We start from the raw sequence: 13,256 nt of genomic DNA, 5'->3' as shown, positions 1-13,256 counted from the left end.
TTCAACTATACCATTGTAAATTCTCAGACGAGTCCCCTATCACAAAAGATAGATTAATAAGAAAAAACAAACAGAAGTTTATTAACATGTATACCTCATGTATACATAAGAGATTCCCAGGCAAAAATGAGTAACTCTCAGATATGTCTCAGAATTCAGGCCTAAATTCCATTTTAACGAAAGACAAAAGAAATAAAGGTGTAGGGGAGGCCAGTTATGGGGAAACGGCCAGAAAAAGTATGATAAACAAGGATAAAGTTTGCTATGCAGACTGCAATCAGTACTTTCTCCATTGATTAGAGTCTCTTATGATTTAGTTATTCTTCCCTTCCTGGTATAGAGAGGGTGACACCCTTACAAGTGGAGATTTCCTTTATAAATGTAAATGTCTCTTATGAAAGGGTAATTTCTCAGTTTTCAGTGCTTTTCATATGTCTGCTGTTTCTAAAAATAATCAGCTCAAAATATATATCAAATACACCAAAGAAGCATATTTTGGGATAGATTTTCTGATCTCTTACACTTCACACTCTGTTCAAGTAAACTTAGCTCTTCAGCAGAGCTGTGGAGCTACCAGTCTTCCAATCTTGCCTCTCCTCATGGGCAGAACCTCTGTACTCCTGCAGATAGGGCTGGGGACAGGGATGGTGACCTGCTTCTCCCAGACTGACACCTCTGCCTGTAAGTGGGAGCTGTGGGGGAGGAAGAAACTTTCTTCTATTCTTCAAGATTTTTTCCAGCTGGTCTAATAATTAAATCTACATGAGACAAATTAACAAGAGAAAATAAAATTTAATTACATATGTACACATGGAAACTCCATATACATGAGAGAGTCAGAAAGCCTACATACATGAGAGGTTCAGAGACAGAAAGGGAAAATGAGGTATATATGGCACCTGAGGTAAGGATGAGGTAAGGTGCCTTGGGACTTCAAGGGAGAGGAAGGTCACTGTAGGATGATAGGAAGAGCAGATGTTGTCATTAGTAGTTTGCCCTGACATATAGGTAGGTCAAAAAGCTTATCTCTGACAATCTCCCTAATTTATATTCTTCTAGGTGGTTAAGGGAGGAAGTAGAAGTTTCTCTTGAGCCTGAAAGGTCTTGGTTGCCTGAAAGGTTAAGGTCAGTGGTGGTGCTTGGGCAGGCTAAATGGCCATCTCAGATGGGTGAATAAAAAAATTAAATTTGTTTAAAGGGGATGGGGAAAGCCAAATGGAAGGGCTACACAGCACTGAGCCAAAGGGTATTGAGTACATGATGTCAGCAAAAATATACTTAAGACAGTGAAGCGAGGAAGAGCATAGAAGAAGCAACAGGAGAGCCTAGGCTGGGCTGCTTTGGCTCACTGAGAAGTCAGAAAGAGAAGGGGGCCTTGGAGGTAGGTTCCAGGAGTAAGCCTGGGATGAGCTGCTGCTCCCCATTTCTCCCCTGGTTGCAAGTCTCCTGGGATCCCTTGGAAGGATGGAGATGGTACTGGCATGTTCCCCTGGTGGGGAGCTTATTTATCTCTTTCTTGCAGGTGGAAATCTTAGGGGAGGTCTCAGGGAAGTATCTCAATAGAATATTCATCAGCTTTCCAGGTATGTTCTTTCAGTGTCATAGTCTCCACTGATTTGTCAGTGCCAGGGCAGGGGGTCATTAGTCAATGTATCTGGTCCTGAGGTATCCACTACTGTGCCACTTATCTGGGCCTGGAGCTAAAATACAACTGAGGCCTAGATGTTATCTTTAGGAAGGAAAAGGTCAGGGGGTCTAAACCGCATGACCAGCAATATGCTGGGGGAGGATAGATTACCCTGGGGACAAGGTTCTTGTTTTCCCAGTTATGCCCCTTGGTAGGCCTCTGGGGCTTCCTGGCCTGGTGAGTCTCCATACCCAAGTGTCTGTACCTGGGTTTTTCTACCTGGCCCATCTAACACTGCCTTTAGCTCAAAAACAATCCACATACCACAGAGGCACATCTTGGTGTGACTCATTCTGAACCCCTACAGAGATGAATGGAACTGTATGTCCTGTCTTCTCTGCTTACTCCTGCCTGCATAGAACCTCCACCCTATGAGCAGGATCTATTGCTATTGGGGCCCCAGTGCTGCTTTGCATAGGGTATAGCCTCTCTATGAGTGGGGCTGGGAGGGGAAAGGGAGTCCTGATCTTCTGTGCCATGGAATAGAGCTTCTATAACACAGAACTGGTTGTGAGAGGAGTGAGGGTGCAGATGAGAGATGCCTGTGGCCTGCCCCTCCCGAGGTGGAACTATAGCGCGGAAACTGGGAACTGTGGATAAAGGGATCCCCCATCTACTTGGCTGCACTTTCCTGGAGTTAGAGTTTCTGTAACACAGAGCTGAGGGGGAAGGAGGGGTTGTGGGGAGGGAGGAAATCGGGTTCTAGCTCAAATGCCACAAATGTCTACTGTTCTTACCAAATTCATTAGATTTTCTTGAATAAATGCTTCTCAATTTGCAGTGTGACCTTAGATTGACTTCCAGAAACTTTAAGTAGTTGTGTTTTATAATTTTCACCTGTTATTTTTTTAAAAACTGGCATGAAGTTCCACTGCGCTCCTTACCTTGTCCAGAAATCCCACCCCATCTCACTATACTTGGTGAAAATACCACAATCCATGTAAATTAACAGACAAAATACAACAAATGAAAGGCTTGCATTCAGAAAGACTTTTTCTACAATTCTGTCCATGACTCAGCTGTACCTGCTGTTGCAGATCTGTCCTATTCTTGACTCATACTCTTTTGTCCTTGGAGGCTTGAGAGCCTTTGTTGAAGGTCCGAGCAGCCTAGGAAGAGTTGTCCTGAAACTGTCTATGTGTACACCCCTGCCTCTATAGCAACAGTCCCTCATTTGCCCAAGGATAAAGCCATCCTAAGCTGCTGTTACTTGACAAGGACAAAACACCCATGGAACCTGCTTGGAAGACTACCCAGCATAGTTTTACTCCATCCTGATTGCTCATGCCACACATCATCTGTTCAGTCGTTCAGCAAATATCTGTGTTGCATCCATGAAGCATGGTCCTGGGGTATAGCAGGGAAGCTCACAAAGTTTTGGTTTCATGAATTTACATGCCATCTCCTAACAGGAATGGCTTTTCCCCTAGTTTTTGCCTTCTCATTTATCCCTGACCTGACAATTTCCCCTTCCTCTGAATTTCTGCATATCCTATGAGAGGGACCAAGGCTTCAGCCTTCATCACCAGATGCTTCTGCAGTGGGTGAGCTTGCCTGGGCCCGCTTATCACTTCTTTGAGCTTGATGCCTGCCCTGCAATGAAGGATCTTGTCCTGATTCTTTGCCATCTCTATAGCACATTAGATTTTTGTTTTGAAATTTTGTTTGACAGATTATCACATGTGTTATTCTGTCCTAAAAATAGCTGCTACAGACAAAGTCTTAAGAAAATACCTTGCATTTGTATGGCACTTTAGTCATTTGTTTTTATTTTTTTATTTTTTTGTTTTTGTGTTAATCCTCACCCGAGGATATTTTCTCCATTGATTTTCAGAGAGAGTGGAAGAGATGGAGGGAAGGAGGAAGGAAGTGTGGGGAGAGAAACATCGATGTGAGAGAGACACATCGATTAGTTGCCTCCTGCACATGCCCCTACCAAGGCCGGGGATGGAACTTGCTGCCCAGGTACATGCCCTTGACCGGGAATCAAACCCAAGACCCTTCTGTGTGTGGGCAGATGCTATGACCACTGAGCCACACAAGCCAGGGCAGCGCTTTAGTCATTTGTGTTTAATGTTATCCTGATGTATTCTCACTATAACCCTATGATATGGTGAGGCAAGTAGGGGTGGATACTATTTCTCATTTTACATAAGGGAGCATTGATCCCACCAAAGGTAATTTCAGGGACTTGTCTAGGGTCACAAAGCACAGGAGTCCCAAAGTAAGAATGGATCTGAGGTCTTCCAACTTCTAGTCTAGTGCTTAGTTCCTTCCATAGGACTCTAGAATCAGGAAATACTATCCCATCAAGAGTAATCAGTACCTCAGGTTGGAACAGAATTTGGTATGCCAAGAAATCTCAATCACTGGGACAGGACAAGAGACATTCAGCTGTTTACTGAACTCTGCAGATAATTTGCAAACTTCTATTTCTTCTTAGTATCCTCCTCTACAAAATCAGTAACTAAGGTGTACAAATAGGGCTTCTCTCTAATCTTTACATTTATAATTGTAAAGATTAGAGAGAAGCTGTATGGGTTCCCACTTTCTGGGCTCGCTTGCTTTGTGATGAGTAAGTCACCAAATTTACCTCCTTTGACGTTGACTTTCCTATATGTAAAATGAGAATTTAATACCCCCCCCCCCCCATTTATACTTCAACAAATCATAGGTTATAATGTGCATGTTCTAGGATAATACACCTTGGCCCAAAGGTTAAAAGATTAGGACAAATGGAAGATCCCACTCTAACCCCAGCTCTGACATGGGCTATTCACGGACTATCAAGGCGTAGAGTGATTTTTCCCTCTATAGTCTCACAGAGGACCTATGTCTAATCTGTGAATTTGGTACATAGCATTTACAATCTTATGCTGATCACAGTCTTGTTTCTCTTTCCTTACTGGGTTATACTAATGTATTTGTATAGTCTGTTCTTCTCAAAGTAGTGCCTTCTACATTATCTCACACAATTCCTAAAATAACTTTTGTCACATATGCAGGCCAGGTGTCCTCACTTCCATTTCTCTCCTCAGCTTCTTTACCCCATTAGTACCAGTCCCCTTATGAAGCCTCACTGCAGCACCTCCTCCAGAAATCTTGCCTGATTAGAGCCTGAGAGAGTGTAACACTGCACAAAGAAGAGGCCTGAGAAACGCTTGATGCTTGAATGAATGAATGGATGAATGAATTTGTGACTCCCCAGTAGTATCACTTGGCAAAGAAAAATAGTCTGATTTTTTGTTTTGTTTTCCTGCTTTACCTAAGTACAAAAAGCTAAGGTTTAAAAAATGTGAACATATTTGACATTTGGTGAATGAGTATCTTAAAAATTCTTACCATGTGATTACCTTACTATTACATCAGCATCATTTTTTTACACGAAAGGAATGCACAATTGTAAATTTTTAAATTTCTATTTAAAGCCTAGATGCTTTTAAGAAGCATGGAATGCTTTCTTTAAATGTGCTGAGAGAATGGAAAGTTTGGAGACCCCGAGACCATCTTTCAGCTTTGCTCTGGAGAAACTGTGTGATATTGTCTGAGATTTTATGCCCCCCCCCCCCAGGAGGTTAAAAACAATACCTTTTTGTATAGTCATATACCCATGAAATAAAAAACAGGTTTTAGGAAACTTGGGAGTCAATAGTAATATTCAGATAATTCAAGATAAGATCCATCCTGCCATAAAAGAGGAAAACGAAGTGTGCAGTTGGACCTGAGATGTCCAGATTGCCTGTTGACATTACTTGAATTCACAGAATGAATTATTCCTTTGCTTGTGTTACTAGAGCACCTTTGGGGAGTATATTAGTTTGTTAATACTGATAAGTGGGTCATTAATGGCTTCCAACTACTGACCTTACAGCCAAAGAATAGCAGAGACCCAAGGAAGTTCTGATTCCTTGGAGTTTCTAGGTTTTTAAAGGACTTCCACCTTGCAAGGGCAGCCCTTAAATTAGTATTCAAAGGGAAGGCTGGAGAAAAGGAGTATTCATTTGGTTGAGTACCCAATGTATGCTAGACATTGTGCTGCGTGTTTTACATAACTTCTTTCTTCCTTTAATTCTCCTGATGACACTCTCAGATCAGAATTTACAGATGAAAAAATCAAGGTTCAAAGAAATCAAAGTGCTCCCAAATTGCTGGCCAACCTTGGATGAGTACCTCTAAAACTTTGCTAGTTTCCAAAGTCCTCGACTCATTTACTACAATTACACCTGCTCCTGGAACATTCTGGGTATGACTGAAGGTAATTAATTATTGCTTAGATTCATTCTTGAGCACCCGGAGTGTGCAGGCATAATACCAGAAGCTGAAGATACTTAGATGAATAAGGCAAGGCTCAACCTGTCAAGGCATCTGATATGGTACTGGTTGAGCCTGAGACACATCTTTGTGACAGTAGTACGATGTGGGCAAACTGTGAAATAGCCTTGAAAAGTTAACATGATACACAAATGAGATATTTGTGATTAAAACAGTGGCTTGCTATTCAATAAGCTTTCAAGGGAAAAAATATCTGACAATTCCTGATTGAGAATATTGGTTTGGGCCAGTGGTAATTTTTAAAAAATATTTTTATTGATTTTTAGAGAGAGAGGAAGGAAGAGGGAGAGAAACATCAATGTGGCTGCCTCCTGCATGCCCCCTACTGGAGATCGAACCCACAACCAGGGCATGTGCTCTGACAGGGAATCGAACCAGCAACCTTTCAATGCATGGGATGATGCTCGACCAACTGAGCCACACCAGCCAGGGCAGGGCCACTGGTAATTAAAACAAACAAAACATTTATTAGACTACTTTTTAGAGTAGTTTTTGGTTCACAGCAAAATTGAGTGGAAGGTACAGAGATTTCCCATGTACCCTCTGCCCCACACATACACAGCCTCCCCCACTATCAACATCCACCACCAGAATGGTACATTTGTTACAACTGAGCCTGTGTTAACTAACACATTATCAACCAAAGTACATAGCTTACACCAGGGTTGACTCTTGGTGGTGTAAATTTTATGGGTTTGGACAAATGTATAATGGCGTGTATTTACCATTACAGTATAAAACAGGGTAGTTTTTACTTTGTCTTTTTAGGTGCAGTATTAGCTCCATTCCTGAAGGATTGATCTGAAAACCTCAAAGATGATTAAAAATGCTGTTAAAATCCCTAACAAGAGGGCCTGCTAATGTTACTTATCCATCATTTTCATTGGCTATATGACTAGTCCTCTATCTAGGAGGTACCTGCATGGGTTCAAACGATTCTCTTTTGAAATTCCCAGAGCAGGTTGGTCAGCATCATTCTTTTACTAGGGAGATCTGGAAGGGGCTGCCACATATGGCCATGCAGGATGCAAACCATACAACACCAGGGGGCGCTATCCACATAGACTATAGCATAATCACACTCCTTGGAGTTTGGCAATAGGGAACCTGATTCTGGGAAGGATCTAAAAGAATCTGTTTAGAAGTTTTTAGCTCTATGTTTAACCAGCCTGTGCTAAAATCAGATTCTTGCAGTTAAGGTCATTTTTAGATTCCCCTATGTCCAGAGACTGTGAAAAGCAGCTTACTACAAATCATTTGCTTTAGGTAAGAGTTACTGATTATCTTTCTGTGGAACTGCTTTCTTTATCAATAGTCTTTCTGACATAGAGGGATGGAAAGACTCTAACTCTTGATGTTTAGAACTTCAAACACTGTGGCCCCCCAGATGAAAGATGCACTTGAGCGAGAGGGCTGCTAGGCCCAAATCATACTGTCTTGAGTGGATGTCTATTCCTCCTTCCTGGATTCTCCTTCTCTCAAGATTGCCACAGGGTAAAACGGACAAGATTTTTTTTTTTTTAAGTCCTCACCCAAGGATATGTTTTTACTGATTTTAGAGAGAGAGGAAGGGGGAGAGAAAGACTGAAACACCGATGTGAGAGAGAAATATTGAACTCGCAACCTAGGTATGTGCCCTGACCAGGAATCAAACACACAACCTTTTGGTGTTCGGATGAAGCTCCAACCAACTGAGCCACCCAGCCAGGGCAAAAGGACAAGACTTTTGATGGTCATTTAGGAATATGCCTTAGGGTGTATGGCAGTATTTCATTTTCATAAGTCTTCTATCTCTCATTGCCACCAGTGGCTAAGAGTTGATGACAATGAAATTATTATGCTACCAAATTGAAGTCCAATGATACTCATCATGTCATTAATTAAATTTCATTCATTTAACTGATTAAAGAAAATGCAAATATAAAAAAAGTTTTAAAATGTTTTTTCTGTTGTTTATACCTTCCAGTAAAGATTCTTCATTAAGCCTTCAGCAGAAAGCATTCCTTTATCCTGAAGACTCACTAAGTTAAGTGTCCTTTTCACTCCATTAATAAAGGATGGCTGCTGACTGATCACTTCAGTCTTATCTGCACAATCTCTATTTCTTAGATCATTGCCATAGCCTTTGCCATATTGTTACTTTAGCTAGATTATGTATGGCTACAGAGACCAAGAGAAGTGGTGGCTTTTCTTTTTCTCCTTCAGGAAAGCATCATAAAAGAATAATAGTCCCACATAATTTGCAAAAAAAGACAATGGGTTTGATTTGTGTTACTTGAGAAACTAAGAAGACTCTCAAAACACCTTGGTCATGAATTTTAGTAAATAAGTTTGATCTCCTAGCATTTCGTTTATTTTGTGTATTTCAATTAATTTTTTTCGTTGCTAATTCCTGGATATATGTTCTCCTCCTCACTCTTTCGCTGCTGTATTTGAAGTCACCCCTGCACCTGATACTGGATCTCTTCTTCCTGTTCTACTCACTTTGCTAATTTCTAAGATCCCAGAGCTTCCAGTGTAGGGCCAGGGAGCGCATAGGAGACCACTGAAGGGTCCCTTGGACCAATTACCATACAATGTCCTGTGGAGGGAGCCTGAGGACAGCCGTGCTGGACTCTCAGTCATCTTCTGCCTCCAGAAAACCTCTTTATACATGCACAAAGGCTGGTAATTGCATATCTAAATGACCACACAAATTGCCATTAATTTCCTTTTTTTTAGGACACAAAGTTTTCTTTAATTATTTTTAGGAGGGAAGGGACACTACACTTCTACCCAATTAAGAGAAACATTTTTATCAGTATAGAGGTTTTTTGTTTTTGTTTTTTAACACTTATTACGCCATGAATTCATAGGGAATGGGTTCCAGCAGCTCAGGCTCCTTTCCATTGGTCCTCACAAAGTGTGCTTCTCTGGGTGGACCAGGCTGATGCTTCAGTTGAACCCAGGTACCTTTCTCTTTTGCTTCCTTCTTTTTCTGATCATTTTCCTTCCCATGTTTCAGGAAGCTATCTCGCTCTTAGAGTGCTTAATATGCTCAATATGTACATTAATTCTTTTGGCAAGAATCTTGCCCTTAACTTGTTTGTTCACAACAACGCCCATTGCATGCTGGGTGACACTGTAGCCTCTTCCAGTTCTGCCATGGTAACATTTGTGGGACATTCCTTTTTGAACAGTGCCCATTCCCTTGATGTCTACAATATCACCTTTCTTGTAGATGAGCATGTATGTGGCCAAAGGAACAACTCCATGTTTTCTGAAAGGTCTAGAGAACATTGATTACTCACATGATAGAATACTTGATCACTTGAACACATTGCATCAGTGTCATTATTACCTTACAGGTGGTCATGAGCTTTCATGTGTGAAAAACATGTGGCACCTAAGAGATGTTCTTTAAATACTAGTAAATATTTCTATAAAATAATAATCATTATAATTATTACTATAATCCTAGGAAGATAATACCAGTCATTATTATGTAAAACCATTAAAATATGGGTTAATATATATTTTGGGAGGTCAGATATATATTAAAGAATATTTTCTCTTAAAAGATTCTGAGGAATAGAAAACTCCTTCTATTGCACAATTAGGAAATAAAATAGAAATACAGTATCATGTTTTTGAATATCCCTGGGCAACAGGTTACACACCTCCCTGGATCAACATTTTATCCTTATGATTAGGAAATTCCTCTGCATATCTGACTGCAATCCCTCCTGCTTTATTTTAGCCTGTTTGCTTTTCCCCCACTTTCCTTAGTTTTCTTCTTGCTGTTCTAAGTGCAGTTATTCTCTTGTCAGGGCATGGTTTATCAATATTGTCTCAGACATTTTTGTGCTGGGGCTAACTATATTGCTGTTTCCTAGCTCTGCCTAAAGAATGTGTTGACTTATTGCCTGGAACTGGCATTGTCTTCTCTATATTCCTTGCTCATCACTTTTCCATTTAGAGAAAATATTTACACATTTAAATTCTTTTTCAAAATGTTCCCTTTTCTGATAGAAGTGTCCTGGAATTAGTGACAGAGATTGTACAACATAGGGAATATACTAAAAATTACTGAATTGTACCCTTTAAAATAGTGAATTTTATGTTATGTGAATTATTTATCAAAATAAAAAAATAAAGAGGTTTGGTAAAAAAAAAAATGCTCCCTTCTCCTTCTGATGTCTCTTTGGTGGCTTAACTTGAATTTGTCTCCTGCATATGGCCTGTGTTTCCATGTAAAACATTGCCCAAGCCAGCATCCAGAGAAGCTGTTCTAGATCCTTGATCCTTGGAAATATTTATCTCCACTTTATAGATGGGAACCTGAGGCAAAAAGAGGCAGCTGACTGAACCAGAATCACCAAGCTGCCACACACCTACACAGAATTGATGAGACAGCACAAGTTGCCTGGAGGCAAACTAGACAGCAATTTCTGTCTTTAGAGTGGCCCAACTTCCTTTTTCAGTGGGACCTGCAGCCAGCCCTTGCTCTCTTCTATTTTTCCTTCTTCTGATCAAATTTGCTTCTGAAAAGGTCTATTTTTGCTATGTATTTCAGAGCAGGTGTTACAGCTCTCTGGGAGATTTTCATTAAATCCTTATCTGTATTTGGGAACTGGAAGAGGTAGTTCCCTGTAAAGCAGGCACTAACAAGCTAGTGGGAAGCTCAGGGAGGGAGTAATCTGGGTCCTCCTTAGAGCTCTTCCAGGGCTGTCACATCACTGCCATCTATTCTGTCTCTACCTAAAGCCAACTCAACATCTGAATAATGAGTTTGTTCTTCCTGTCAGCTATCAGTGATGCTGACTGTGAGGCTCCACTGCTCAGTGTGTTTAACACCCACCGTGTATGAGGCCATATGGTCAGACAGAGCCAGTCTCTAACCTGGTCCTGCCCACAGATTGTTGTCAGTCCTTGAGTGGATTATTCCGAGCCTCAGTATCCTCATCTGCAGTCTGAGCACAGTGACCCCTATTTTATAGGATTAAATGAAAGCACACGTGGAGTTTCCAATCCAGCACAGTTCCCAGATCGCAGGGCCTTGTAAACTCCTTTTTCTACTTGTTTCTAAGTCAAAACCTCTGAGCATGGTCCATGTTCTCATTGAAGTTCCTGTCTTCAGTCCTAGTCTCTAAGGCATTAAGAAAGAAAGACAGATGGAAGGAAAGGAAAGGAAAGGAAAGGAAAGGAAAGGAAAGGAAAGGAAAGGAAAGGAAAGGAAAGGAAAGGAAAGGAAAGGAAAGGAAAGGAAAGGAAAGGAAAGGAGAAAAGGAAAGAAAGAACAAGCTTGGGATAGCTGCAATTTGTAATGAGTCCATGTGCCACAAGAAATCTTGAATATGCTGCCTGTAGTGGGTTGAATGGATATGTTGAAGTTTAAACCCCAATACCTGTGAATGTGACCTTATATGGACATAGGGTCTTTGCAGAGGTTATTAAGATGAGATCATCCTGGATTTAGGGTGGGCCCTAAATCCAATGATTGATCTTTTTTAAAAAAATATATATATATCCCCATTGATTTCAGAGAGGAAGCAGGAGAGGGAGGGAGGGAGAGAGAGAAAGAGAGAGAGAGAGAGAGAGAGAAATATCAATGATGAGAGAATCGTCATCTATCAGCTGCCTCCTGCACGCCCCCGACCGGGGACCAAGCCCGAAACCCGGGCATGCTCCCTGACTGGGAATTGAACCGCATCTCCTGGATCCTAGGTCAGTGCTCAACCGCTAAGCCACGCCCGGCTGGGTGGTTGATGTTTTTATGACAATAAGGAGGGGGAGATTTGAGATACAGAGACACAGAGGAGAAAGTCTTGTGGACATGGAAGCAGAGATTGGAGTTAATGTTGTTACAAACCAAGGAATGTCTGGGGCCACTTGAAGCTGGAAAAGGCAAAGAAGGATTCTCCTCTAATTTAGAGGGAGCATGACTGTGATGACACCTTGATTTCAGACTTCTGACCTCCAGAACTGTGAGAGAATAAGTTTCTGTTGTTTTAAGCGACCAAACAACAATTTGTTAATTTGCTATGGCAGCCACAGGAAACTAATACACTGCCTCACATGGACAGAGAAACTAGCAGGGGTGTTTGCTAGTGCATTCCCATCTGGGTGTGTCTAGACCATCAGGAGAGGCAGGAAGCCTCCCAGAAGTTGTCTTGTCTCTCTCCCCAGCTATGGGCAGAGCTTGCACCTGCACATGAATGGTCCCACGCCATGCCGAGATTGCACACAATGGAGTTACCAGCTGTGATGTGTTACGTGGGGGGCATCTATGCACCTCTTCACATGGAGGCAGAATAAACACATGGCTCTATAAATATTCTCCCAGAAAGGTCTGGCCTGAAGCACAATGACAGGTGTAGTAATTATATCTCCCCAGGAAAACAAATTGCTAGTTACCACTGTGCTAAGCAGCAGCTGACAACTTTCTTCTTTGACCAAAAAACTTCTTGAAATTGCTCTTGATGAAATAGGATCAATATGAGTTTCTTTTTTATGCATTATGTCTATCAGTTGAAATGGAAAAAGAAAGTCATTACCAGTTTTCATAAATAGATAGATTTATGATCTCCCCCAGGACTTACAGAAACAAATGGAAAAGAAAAATTGCAGTACTAAGTGTACATACTTTTAGAAGAGGACAAATAAGAACAAAGCCCTGCTGAGTCACATGGACAGCTTTGTATTTCTGCCTGCAGGGCTGTGTGTGCGTGTGTGCCAGAGGGAACCCAAGGTGGCCAGCTCTTCACAAGTTCTGTTCCATAGACAGTTGCTTACCCCACCCCTCATCACTAGAATAAAATTATATGAAATATATACCATCAGAAATAAAAGCGCTAAAATGTCCAGTGGGCCCACAGAACAGTGATTTATGCCTATGACACCTCACAGCAAAAGCCGACAAGGAGAGACCTGGGCTGCTGTTTGTCACAGTGGCCCATTGTCTACATACTGAAAGCAATGTGAAAGAGGCAGGGGATATCTGTGCCCTCCTGTTTGCTGGAAGCCACTTTGGTACCTCAGCTCTGAGGTTTCCTTTGAAGGAAGAGGGAGTGGATTGCGTACAAATTTTAACAGTGAATTCAACTTCCTCTCTTTAACAAAGCTAAAGGGCCTACTTTCCAGAATGACTCCATCTGATATTTAGGTAACACAGGATTCAGTCCATTCTTCTCAGAGAAGCTTACCAGTGGGACTTCTGTGCAAGTGCCAGGAACAAGAGCAGAATACCCAGTTTTCC

General features: G+C 41.4%; 1 pseudogene across 1 annotated transcript; it reads right to left on the bottom strand.

Moving 5' to 3' along the window:
• Window positions 1-8,725: 8,725 nt before the first annotated feature.
• Window positions 8,726-9,298, bottom strand: LOC308550703 (large ribosomal subunit protein eL21 pseudogene; annotated as a pseudogene). The gene has a single exon. The product of its transcript is annotated as a large ribosomal subunit protein eL21 pseudogene (transcript).
• Window positions 9,299-13,256: the final 3,958 nt, after the last annotated feature.

The sequence above is a fragment of the Miniopterus schreibersii genome, assembly GCF_964146895.1.
Source record: "Miniopterus schreibersii genome assembly, chromosome: X".
Taxonomy (NCBI): Eukaryota; Metazoa; Chordata; class Mammalia; order Chiroptera; family Miniopteridae; genus Miniopterus; species Miniopterus schreibersii.
This window is presented reverse-complemented; position numbering and strand designations above follow the sequence as displayed.